This window comes from Peromyscus maniculatus, chromosome 19 (genome assembly GCF_049852395.1).
Source record: "Peromyscus maniculatus bairdii isolate BWxNUB_F1_BW_parent chromosome 19, HU_Pman_BW_mat_3.1, whole genome shotgun sequence".
In the NCBI taxonomy this organism is placed as follows: domain Eukaryota; kingdom Metazoa; phylum Chordata; class Mammalia; order Rodentia; family Cricetidae; genus Peromyscus; species Peromyscus maniculatus.
Genome location: NC_134870.1, coordinates 20,781,480 through 20,794,735, shown reverse-complemented (window position 1 = coordinate 20,794,735; position 13,256 = coordinate 20,781,480). Strand labels below are relative to the sequence as shown.

The 13,256-nt window shown below is 39.4% G+C and overlaps 1 long non-coding RNA gene across 1 annotated transcript; it reads right to left on the bottom strand.

The window, feature by feature from the left end:
• Positions 1 to 1,755: 1,755 nt before the first annotated feature.
• On the bottom strand, positions 1,756 to 8,726 carry LOC143269477 (uncharacterized). Its single transcript, XR_013045899.1, has 3 exons — positions 8,538 to 8,726; positions 8,048 to 8,300; positions 1,756 to 2,140 (listed from the first exon to the last, which is right to left on the bottom strand). It is a non-coding gene; the product is annotated as an uncharacterized LOC143269477 (long non-coding RNA).
• Between the last annotated feature and the right edge of the window lie 4,530 nt (positions 8,727 to 13,256).

Below are 13,256 nucleotides of genomic sequence, written 5' to 3'. Positions count from 1 at the left end.
ATCTCAGCTTTTATTACAAAGGAAAACAAGGGACGTGGAAACCATAAACATCAGACCCTGCAGAAGCAGAGGAGACTGTGAACACACTTGCCAAGTACGTATGCAGTATCATTTGACTAGTTGAAAGGATGGATGGATTTGAGGGAGAAGCTCAGGAAACAAAAACCCACAAGGAAGTTACTAGGGCAAGGGGAGATAAATTTTGCAGGTCAGGAGAACAAAGAAAATAAGCATTTGCTATCTTCTAACAATGCTTGGAATTTGGGCAGTGTTAAGCACAGCAGACCTGAGCAACATCCTGGCTTCTGCATGGAGCTAATGCCCCCAGTAGTATTCAAGGGCAGTTCTTCCAAAGGGGAGCACCAGTTATCAGTGCTCCCCTTGTTTCACAGTCAGAATTCTTTGTTTTGCCCTGGCTCTAGCCAGCACTTGGAATTAACCAACAAATGAATGCTGTCCTTACTCCAAGCATAAGAGGCTTCCTCTGCGGTAGGTTCTGGGATTCCACTCTAAAAATAATGAGGCATTTTATAGAACACATATCTCTATTTGCAACAAACTGAAGGACAAAAGGAGACCAGTAGCTCCGGCTAAGATGCAGATCTGATGACCTTGTTAGTTTACTTAGGGCTGGGAAGCAGCACACGCAGATGTCCTGGGCCATGTGGCTGGGCAGAGACAAATCACCCACATGCAGCTGTGTAGACATCTGTCTAAAACAATTAAAAAATAGATGCATCCATTCTCCTCAGTTTCTTGAGAGACTCTAGGGTTATCACGATTTATATGCTAGCCCCAAATCTGTCTCATACGAAATGATAAAATGTAGTGCTTCTCTAGTCCTGCATATTTTAGAGCTCACTGTTAAATATAGGTGCAATTTTATAGACTTTAAGGAGTAAGATAGAATTGTCTGGCTACATAAATTGTGAATACGTAAATGGATTGCAATATTATTTTAGTTAATTAATTAAATCTCTAAACTACATTTTCAGATGTGTGACCTGAGATTTTTATGATGCCAGTGGAGACAGGAATGTAGATGTTTGCCCTGGGCCACACATTCTCCACAACAGACAGAAGCAGACTGCTTCAAATTCTGGATTTGATGCTGTGCTGTCTTCTCTCATCAGTTTCACTGGATCAGGGAATCTAGAACTGGGAAGCACTTCTGAGTATGTCCATGGGGTGTTTTCAAATAGGGTTAACATGTGTGACAATAAAGGGAACATCCACCCTACATGTGGGGTTCACTGTAAAGTCCTTTGGCCATCTAGGAAATAGACAGAAAATTTTTTTTTGCTGAAAAAAAAAAAAGAACAAACTATAAGCATCCAAGTCCGTAGATGCCTTTGAGTTCCATCAAGTGGAATGCACATTTAGAAACAATGACTTCAAATGAATAATTTAACTAAGAGGTAGATAATAAATAAGAGATGTTACATTGTGAGTGAGCTGGCAGTGGCTTTGGTGCCTGGCGGTAAGAGCTATTCCAGAAAAAAAAAAGTTACATTTGTAGCATAAATTGTGCTTGAACAGCAATCTAAATCAATGCCAACTTAGCAAAAAATAAATTAGCATGGAGACTATAACAATAAACTTGGTTTAAAGAACCAATTCTCTTACAATCAGGAGAAATTGCTGCAACAAAATATATTTTTTTCTTAAAAAAAAAAACAACCCATACACTGAATATTGCAACTCATATTTCTACTCAATTTCACTCTGTCATAACTATATGACTAAAAGCCAATCTTTACTTTTATTTCAAGCAGGTATTTTTCTACTGTTCATTCCGTATAGCATGTCTGTGAAAGCTGTACTTAGGTGAACATTTGTAACATGTAATTTACTCATAATTTTACATAATTATGCAAAACTATAAGTGAGGGAACCATTCAAGGTTTTGCATGTTATTTGCTTACAGGAACTCTGCCAGACTTGGTGATTTAAGAACAGGTCTTTCTGAGGAGTCTGTGAAACACACCAGGACAATGTCAATGGAGAGGAATTGCCTTGGGAAAGGAACCTCGTCTTGATAGATGAGAAAATGTCATTAATGCCAAGCACTTTCATTGCAAGGAATGTTTTTTTTTTTCATCCACTTTAAAGACCTTCTTTGTTGACTATTAAACCAAGCCTAAAGAACAAAAGAAATTTAATAAGTTTTTTTTTAATGGCTAAGTTGACCATTGATTTATCCTCATACCATTTTAATACTGCTTTCATTCTATTATACGCTGCCGATTTGCTCTATTTTGACCTTAGACTTTCTGTGATGTTTTGTGTCTGTGGGTTTAGTCAGTGGACAACTGAGATCACGGTCTGTGATCACTGTTTTAGCTCTTCCTCAACCCTTGCACAGCCTGTGTTTCCCCTCAGTTCATATAATACATCCCTTTGATAACTAATATGGACGCTTGAATAAGAACATTTAGTAGGCTCAAAAATTTGAAATCAAATTTAGAGGCTGGAGAGATGGTTCAGTTAATCAAGTGAGGGAGACCATAAGAAACAAAGTTATTTCTCCACAACTCATCTAAAAAGGCAGACATGATGGTACACACTTCCAATCCTAACACTGGCAAGGCAGGGATAAATGGATTCCTGTGGTTCATTAGCCAGCCAGTCCAATTTAACTGGTGAGTTTCAGAATGAAGAATTCTTATCTCAAAATAAGTTGAAGGGTGTTCCTGAAGAGTGTCATCCAAGGTTACATCTGGTTTACACACACATATTCATGCATACACACATGCACACACACACACACACACACACACACACACACACACACACACACACACACACCTAAATTTAGATATCAAACCAGTGTTTTTTTTTTAAGTTTTGTTATTTAAACTTACCCATCTGTTTTATCTCCATTCACTTTAAAAAGAAAAAAAACAAACTTTATTTATTCTTTGTGGCTTTCACATCATGCATCTCTTTTGGTTTTTCGAGACAGGGTTTCTCTGTGTAGCTTTGTACCTTTTCTGGAACTCACTTGGTAGCCCAGGCTGGCCTCGAACTTACAGAGATCCGCCTGGCTCTGCCTCCTGAGTGCTGGGATTAAAGGTGTGCGCCACCACAGCCCAGCCCATATCATGCATCTTGATCCCATCTATCCCTGCCCCAATCCCTTCCTATCCACCCTCTGCCTTCGAACCCTCCCCCCACCCAAATAAAAATAAAGTAAAATTTAAGAGAAAAGAAAAAAAAAAAGAAAGCAAAAGAAAAAATTCTGGTTGTGGAAGCTGTAGTGTAACACAGTGAATCACACAGTATACCCTTTAGTCCATATATCTTTATTTATAAGTGTTCATTGCAAAGAAAGATTGGTCCTGTTTGAGGCCTCTGGTTTCTATTGCACTATTAATACTGGGCCCTCACTAGGACTCCTCTAGGATATCCAGTTGCTGCCCTGTGCTGTGGAGATCCTGGAGCTTTGAATCTGCAGGACTGGCCCCAGTTGGATGGACCAACTCATAGCCCTGGTTCTGGTTGTGGGTGATTGCAGGGCTGATCAGCCTGTCTGCTCTCCCTGTTCCTCACAACCAAGGTGAGTTCTCCAGTATTGCCCCAGCTAGTTCACCCTATGCAGCAAGGAACAAAGGCCAGGCAGATTCTCATACTCTCATGCCCTGGGGCCAGCTCACCTACACCTACACCACCAGGGCTAGCTCTGCTGTTTTGCCCAAGTGAGGTGCCGGGGCCACTCTCCCAAGTGCTGCAGCTGGTGAGGAGCAGGGACAGCTCTCCCCTCCATTACCTCAGGGCTAGCTCTTTCACCTGCCACAGGTGGTGAGGGGTAGGTGGGGTGGGCATCTTTACCTAGTCCATGCCACCTTATGGCAGGTGAGGAATGGGAATAGATCTCCTACAATCCTGTTCTCAGGGCCTGCTCACTGGCCCCCTTCCCTTCCGAATGCTACTCAGGCAAGGAGTAGGGCCTGCTTTTCTGAGTGCTCCAGCTGGTAAGGGAAGGGGTCAGCTCTCTAGTCTACTGCCCGAGGCAAGGGGGATGTGGAAAGGGCATCTTTTCCTTGCCCTCACCACCACAAGGCAGATGAGTTAGGCGGGGCCAGCTCTCTTACTCTCATGCCCTCAGATCCCACTCACCTGAGCCTCCACCAAGAGGGTCAGCTCTACTCTGCTGCCCAGGAAGGAACAGGGCCTGTACTCCCTCGTACTGCAGCCAGCGAAGAGCAGGATGAGCAAGCTCTCCCTAGTGTTTTCTCCTCAGTGCCTGGGCAGGCCTCCCAGGGCATGCACATGGATCTCCTTCTGCTCAGTCTACTCCACTCACATTTTATGTCATTGTGGACACATATTTTGCAACTTACTTTCCTTCAGTTAATTAGTTGGCCTTTCAATATTTCCCTCATATTCTTAAGATTTTTCATCTTTCTTTCCTTTGAAGAATGGTATCAGTGTCTGATGAGGAAAGACATTGAAAATGCAGATTTAGGCCAGAATTGGATGTGCCATTCTCTGAAGTTGAGGGTTCACTGCAAAATGTAGCTGAAGTTTTCCTGTGTCCCACCTGGCCCATGGCAGGACAAATCTCTCTCACCTGCCAGTCCTGCAGCCGCTTGGATCCAAGTAAACACACAGAGGCTTATATTAATTAAAACTGTTTGGCCATTAACTCAGGCTAACTATTGACTAGCTCTTACACTTAAATTAACCCATAATTCTTATTTATGTTTAGCCACGTGGCTTGGTACCTTTTCTCAGTTCTGACTTCACATCTTGCTTCCTCTGTGTCTGGCTGGTGACTCCGGACTCAGCCTTCCTCTTCCCAGAATTCTCCTCCCTGCTTATCCCACCTGTACTATACTTCCTGCCTGGCTACTGGCCAATCAGCGTTTTACTTATCAACCAAATTAGAGCAACACAGATTCACAGCATACAGAATGACATTTGCACCAGCAAAAGGATTTTTAACTCCTCTTCATCCTTAATCTTCAGTGTGATATTATCAGAGGCACTTTAATCATGTTGCCCAGAACTGATGTCACTGAGACATACCTGGTCCAACCTGGTCTTTGGGAACATGACACAGGCAGGTGTTAAGATGCTCTTCAAGCCTGATAATTGCTACATCTATTTTCAACTACACATTTTCCTGTAAATACTAAATCACTATGAGTCCTCTTAGGAATCTCCCCAACCAAAGACATCTGCTGTTCTTCCTCTTATACTATTTCATTGTCCCTCTGCCTGTTGTTTTCTCTCTGAGCAATATCTCCCCTTGACAGAGAGACTTAATTTCCCTAATATTAGGCAAGTTTCATAGATCAGTGACACAATCTCTTGTCCTTGCTACACATTGTCTAAAGTGTATGGTAAAATCTACAGCAGTTTTTCAGTGTGTGTGTGTGTGTGTGTGTGTGTGTGTGTGTGTGTGTGTGTGTGTGTGTGTGTGTTATTATGGAAGTCTAAGGAGGCAAAGGCCTAAGTCAGGTGTCTTCTTATATCTACCTTATCTTTGAGATAGGCTCTCTCACTGATCCTGTCATTGGCTTAAATAGACGGGCTGAAGAGGAAGCCAGGGTGATATTCGTTTGCTTTTTGTTTTTGTCATACAAGCTGGGCTTTATTTGTTTTGTTTTGGATTTAATTCACGAATATAATATGTTTTGGTCCAATATGTTGCTCCATTTTCCTCTCTTCTTATCCCTCATCTACCCTCCACAGCTTTTCCTTCCTAATTTCTTGTACTCTTTTTTTTGAAACCATGTAGTAGAGCATGGGTAGCCTCTCAAGCCAGCATCCTTAAAGAAAATTGCCTCCCTTTCATCCATCATCTCTCAGTTTCCAACAGCTCCTTAAGTAGGGCTTGGACCTCATGAGTTCCTCTTTGAGCCATGTTAAGATTTTTGTCTGGCTTAAGTTTGTGTGGGTCTTGTGCATGCTGCCACTGCTGCTATGAGCTCATATGTCCAACAGCCTTGTCATATCCTGGAAATATTGTTTCATGGCAGTCATTGACTTTTTATGGCATTTTCAGGTTTTTTGGCCACTTTTCTGGGATGATCCCTGATTTTTGAAAGGAAAGGCTATGAAACATACTCAAGGGGAATACATATATATATATATATATATATATATATATATATATATATATGTCATGAAAAATATATTGTGTGTATGTGTGTGGTAGATCATGCATTTAATCAAACTACCACCACTCTATTATATATATATATATATATTATATATATAATAGATATATATTATATATATAAATATATTTTATATTGGTCTACATAATATAGATAGATAGATAGATAGATAGATAGATAGATAGATAGATAGATAGATAGGTAGATAGATAGATGTAGTGGTAGTTTGATTAAGAATGTTCCCCATAGGCTCATATGTTTGAATGCTTATTCACCAGGAGTGGAACTTTTTGAACTGACTAGGAGTTGTGGCGTTGTTGGAGGAGGTATGCCACTGGGGGTGGGCTTTGAATTTCAAAAGCTCAAGATAGGCCCAGTGTCTCTCTCTGCCATAGATGAAGATGTAGCTCTCAGTTACTGGTCCAGCAACATTTTGCTTCATGTTCCTTGCCATGATGATGATGGACTGAGCCTCTGAAACTGTAAGCAAGCCCCCAGTTAAATGCTTTCATTCCTAAGAGTTGCCTTGGTCATGGTGTCTCTTCACACTCGTCAGATACTAGAACGGTGACTGACGTGTGTGTGTGTGTGTGTGTGTGTGTGTGTGTGTGTGTGTGTGTGTGTGTCCAGCCTTTCACATGGTTCTAAGGGTACACATGCATGTCTTCAAGCATATGTGACAAGAACTTTACTGATTGTACCGTCTCTCCCAAACCTCCAGAATTTACTTTTGGTCTATAATGGCAAGGTCCTAATTTTTATTTGTGTGTGTTGGATCATGCCTCTATTTATTTGTTTGTTTGTATATGCATTTATTTATTTTAATTGAAAACAGTTTTCTTTTTCATACAAAGTATTCTGATCATGGTTCCCTTCACTATTCTCCCAGATCCTTCTGTTCCCCCCTGCCATCTAACTTCATAATTTCTTTCTCTCTCTCTTTAGAAAACAAATAGGTAAATAAAAAACAAACAAACCAGAATAGAGCAAAACAAAGAAACAAGCAGAGAAAAAGAAAAAGTATGAGGAAGACATATACATGTAGACAGACATACACAAATACATAAAGACACAAAACTGGATACTATAATATATAAGCAAAAGACCAGCAAGGTAAAAAATGCCCAGACAAAAACATTCTCCAAAATAACTATTGATTTCACTTTGAGTTTGCCATCTTTACTAGGTTTGGGGCCTGCTTTTAAGCATGGTTTGAATATCCAATGAGACTTTCTTGTAGAAAACTAATATTTCTTTTGTGACTGGTTGTCAGTTGGAATTAGCTTCTTGCCTAGGAATGGGAGATTATGTTAATCACTCCCTCAGTGTGGGGACCCCAGCTGTCTTGGACCTGTGCAGGCCCTATGCAGGAATTATTGTGACTATCAAATTGGGATGGCCCATTTGGTGAGCTAAGACACACCATCCAATACCTACTACAAACTATGTTACCTTAAACATATATGAACACTATATCATATAATTTTCATGTATTGTATTATATGTGTTCCAGGACTGAGACATATTAAGCAACTGAAAATATTTGGTAAGATTAATTAATCATATTAAAAATTTAACCATATATTTTAAAGCAATTCATGCTTTGCTAAAATAAGATAGTTTAAAGCTCACTTACATAAAAGGAGCTATAAGTGTACAGAAATAAGCACTGTATCTACATACTATAAAGAAATTAAAACAACTCAAATGAAAATATTCTACTCATAGTCATTACTATAAAGCCAAGAAACCAGAAGTAGAAAATTCTTAGATCATGAAAAACTGTACAAAGAATTGCCTTGCCAGACCATTCCAACAAGGTAGCCTATCTGGTTTGTAAGATTTTCATTCTCAGTGAGGGTTTTTGCAGCTACCAAGAATGATTTTATAATTAGATTTCATTCACTGCTACCTCTTACCAGTCAGCTTGTCTGCTCCCCTAAACTGTAAATGCCAATAAGCTTTCTTCTTCGATTATTTCATAGATTTATCCATCTTAATAAGCCATAGCTTCTCCCTTGTTCTTCAGATGCAGCAGAGGCTTCTCTTGCCTCTGGATGTGTGTTCTGGATTGTGATTCAATTCTTCTGTGTATGTTGCAAATAAAGCTCCCTTCACTGGAGATTCATCTCTCTCCCTTTTAAACTTTGTTTATTCATAGCAGGGAAGAATCTAAATCAAAAGCAAAGAGGGAAACTTAAACCATAGAGAATATCAGCCACAAAGTAAAAATTTTTGCCTAGAGTTACATTCCCTCCTAATCTCATCTTTTCTAAATCTCTGGAAAATGCCAAACTGTGTCTAAAGTCTTAACAAATGCTTTGCCTAAGAGTCAGGCAATAAGTATTTCCAGGTGAGCATGTTACTGAATAAGTTGTTAACCACCTTAGTGCATGATTCTCCAATTACCTTTTCAGAAATGATGTGCAAGAAGAATCCAACCGGAAGGTGAAACCTTAACTCTCTGATTGGTGTGAAATTGATCTCTTCCTTTGTCCTGAGTGATTAAAAAAAAAAAAAGCCAAATCAATTTAAGTGCTGAATTGACAACCTGGAGATTCAAGTGTCAATAGATATATATTTGCTAAGAGAGGGTAAGATAAAGCCTGTGGTAAAAATTAAATTAAAATGCCTTCAACAAGTTGTTAAGTAAAGCCAGAGTCCTTAATTTGCAATGGTGCATCACATAGCCTGGCCCACAAACATGAGGTTGCAGATCTTAAGATGAAGAGTGGTCCCATTTAGGACACTTCCTCCACCATTTATTAAGGATCCTTGCTTCTTCCTCAGAGCACACTGCCAGTTGATCAATGCTAAGATTCAAGTCTTCTATTCACTGTAATATTACCAATAGTGAAGCAAAATGTTTTATCTCTGCATGAAGGGATCATAATGTCACCACAGTAATAACACAGCAAAGAGCATGGCTGATGCAACTCAGTGACCAAGTACTTGCCTGACATGTGAGAAGTCCTGGGATCCATCCATCCGCAGTGCCAGCAAAAAGACAAAGACCTGCCCAAAACTCAACCGAGTCCTTTGGTGAGGTTTTGTTTATTTGGCACAGCATACACAAAATAAGCAGCATGTTTATCTGGTCTTCATCTTTACAAAGAGAAACTCCTGAAAAACAGGATCTGTACACAGCAGTTTAAAATAATGGATGAGATCAAACAAAATAACAGTCTAGGAAATAAGTGAAATGTTTGGCTTTCGATAAAAGACAAATGAACAATGGGCACAAATTGGAACTGGCTCACCTGAAGGTCACACCAACACTAAGAAGTACAGTTCTCAGAAGGGCATGGTTCTCTATTGCCTACCAATATCAACACCCTGGGAGTTTATTGGAAGGAAATAAATCCAGGTAATCATTCTTATAAGGTTGGTAAGAACATTTATTCCAGACCAAAAAAAAAAAAAAGACTTAGGAAGATTATTACATTGTCTTTAAATGATGAGAAAGTAATTAGCATATAGTATATAAATTCTATATACTACCAAACACTCTGCTTCTCGATGCCACCTCAACAATAGTATTAAAAATGTATTGCTACTAACAGTGCAGTTGACAGAACTCTAGGACTTAATTCTAGTATTAATCATTTAAGAGAAAGAATTCAGGGGAAAGATGATACTAAACTTTCTCGGTGCTGAAATGGTCACCACAGCAAAGAGAGATTAAAGTCATTCTAATTAGCTAAGAACACTAAAACATAGACTAATAATAGAAGTTGTGTCTCGGCAGAATGGTGGTGTATTGAAGGTAAATGCCTTGCCATTTGGAATCCTGTAACATGATACGGTACTTTGACAAGGTTGTTCAGGAGTGTGTGAGTGGTGACTGAGAGGAGATGGGGTGGTTGCAATGTTGTGTCTGGTCTTTACTGAACAGTTTTCTAATTTCTTACCACAAGGCATCTTTCTGTGAGTCTAAAGGAATCTTGAGTATTTTGATGTGACATGAGTCAGGCTGTTGCCCAACATGTGGCTTCTGGATTCAGAGCAACAGATTTCTTAGTGTTCCTCTCTAAGTGTGATGGAGGGACTGGAAATGACATGTTGCCTTTGGTGCAGGAGCTCAGAGATGCCTGATAACCAGCCCAAAATTAAAAACATACCCTCCCAAATTTTGCTCTTCATCTACTATGAGAATTCAACCTTTTCCTATGAGCACCTGGTACACCCATCACTGCCCCCATTTCTCACTTTTGAATTGAACAGGAACACAGACATTTCTAGCCTAGGGTCAGTTTGAAAACATCATGAACAGGCTTTGGGTTCTAGAGCAGTTTGGTGCCAAAGAGAAAAACAAAAAAAACTTCCAAAGGTGACTTTTGTACATTTAAACAGCATTTCTTTTGAGATTTTAGCTGTCTGGGTGCTGTTATTGGGTGTGATTCATTTAATAATTATATCCTTAACACCACAGCCCCTGGTGACCACAAGTCAGTATATATTAATAAGATATTCTAATTTTATCTGAGGTAAATGTTTTGGCAAAGCTAAGCTCTCTTCTTCTATTTAATTATCTACAGAAAGCTGATTCACTTTCATCCATATCTTTTCAGATTTTTTCTTTGTCCTATTGCAGGCAATCTTCAGGGGCCTCTTCTTATACCCTACCTCCATTCCTTTCGTACTCCACATCTTGGTGCAGACCTAGCTCAACTCTTTCCCACAAACACTCCCAGCCTTCTCTGTTTAGTCTATCTCCATTCCTTTCTCTCCATTCTCAGTCATCAATCTGCAGAAACACCTTCTATCATGGATATCCAGTGGCAACACTAGGCTGGGACCCAGTTAAGTAATTTTCACTATCCTTCCTATCCTCCATCATGATCTCTCCAGACTCACTCATAGTCACTTAGAAACCCATCTGAAGCTTATGAACAACAAGAAGAAATAACATCTGAAAATAGGAAATGGGAGAAATATTCCAACTCAGGGCTATAATCAATAGAATAAGATGAAGAAGAAGAAATAGGAGGAGGAGGAGGAAGAGGAGAGAGAGAGAGAGAGAGAGAGAGAGAGAGAGAGAGAGAGAGAGAGAGAGAGAGAATGAGAGAGAGATGAAACCAGTAGGAAGAATTAAGGAAAGGGAGAGTTAGAGTTAATTCCTTGAGAAAATCAAGATTCACAAACCCTTCATCAAATTAACCAAAAGAGAAGATACAAATTAATAAAATGGAGATGAAAGAGAGACATAGGAAACAGAAAATTCAGGGAGTAATATGGACACACTTTAAACATCTGTGTCCCATCAAACTGGAAAACCTAGAAGAAATGGATAGATTTCTTCATGTATATGACCTACACAAGTTCAATAAAGATCATATAAGCAACTTAAACTGATTAATAACCCCTAAAAAATTGAAGCAATAATTAAAAATTAAGTCTCCCAACCAAACCAAACCAATATAAATTCCAGGGACATATGGATTCAGTGCAAGATCCTACTAGACCTTTGAAAAAGAATTAATCTCAGTATTTCCCAAATTATTCCACAAAATACAAACTGAAGGAAAATCCCCCAATTCTTTCTACAAAGACACTTTTATCCTAATACAAAAACTACACAAAGACTCCACCAAAAAAAGAGATATATTATAGAGTAATATCTTTTATTAGCACAGATACAAAACATTGCAATAATATACTTAAAAACTGAATCCAAGAATGTATCAAAAGATTATCCAACATTATCAAGTTGGCTTCAACTCAGAGATGCAGGGATGGCTGAACATGTGTAAATCAATAAATGTAATCTACCTCATAAACAGACTGAAAGACAAGAATCATATAACCATTTCATATTAGATGCAGAAAAGGCCTTTGACAAAATCCAACACACTTTCATGATAAAAGAGAGATTAGGGATACAAGGGACATACTTTACCACAATAAATGCAATTTCTATCAAGCCCACAGACAATATCAACCTAAACAGAGAGAAACTCAAAGCATTTCCACTAATCAGGAACAACAAAAAGAGGATGGTCACTCTCTCCATATCTATGCATTGGAGCACTTGATGTTTTATCCAAAAAGACAACTGAGGGAGATCAAGGGGATTCAAATAGGAAAGGAAGACGTCCAACTATATTATTTGCGTATTGTGGTGGTTTGAGTAAGAATGGCCCTCATAGGCTACCATATTTGAATGCTTAGTCATCAGGGAGTGCTATTACATGGGAAGAATTAGGGGAGATGACCTTCTCCGAGTAGGTATGGTCTTGCTAGGGGAAGTGTGTCACTAGGTTTGGCCTTTGAGGTTTCAAAAGCCCAAGCCAAGCCCAGGAGCTCTTTCTGCCTGCTGCCTGCAGATCCAAATATAGATTTCTCAGCTACTTTTCTAGCACTGTATCTGTCTGTGTGTTGCCATGCTCCCTGCCATGATGATAATGGATAATGGACTAAAACTCCGATGTCAGTGGTCTCAGTTAAATGCTCTCTTTTCTAAGAGTTGCCATGGTTATGATCTCTCTTCACAATACTACAATGCTGAACAAAACACATATGAAATTATTCGTACACAAAAAACCCCTAAAACTCTACCAGGAAACTTCTACAGCTGATAAACAGCTTTAGAAAAGAGCAGAATACAAATTAACACAAAAAAATCAGTAGTCCTCCTATATACCAATGACAAAATACTGAGAAAGAAACAATACCTTTCGCAATACCCTCAAAAATATCTTGAGATAACTCTAACGAAGACAGTGAAGGACTTATATGAAAAATCTTTAAGATATTGAAGAAAGATTTTTTTTTTACTGGTTGAAAGCACCTTCTGCTCTTTTTTTTTTTTATTAAGAATTTTTTTATTCATTTTACACACCAACCACAGATCCCCTTCTCATCCCTCCTCCTGTTCCCCCACAGCCTTCCTCCCCCAGACCACCCTCCTATCCCCTCCTCTGAAAAGGTAAGGTCTCCCACAGGAAGTCAGCAAAGCCTGGCACATTCAGTTGAGTCAGGTCCAAGACCCTTCTTCTCTGCATCAAGGCTTTTCAAGGTGTCCCACCATAGGTAACAGGCTCCAAAACGCCAGCTCATGCACAGGGATAAATCCTGATCCCGCTGCCAGGGGCCCCTAAAACAAACAAAGCTACACAACTTCCTCAC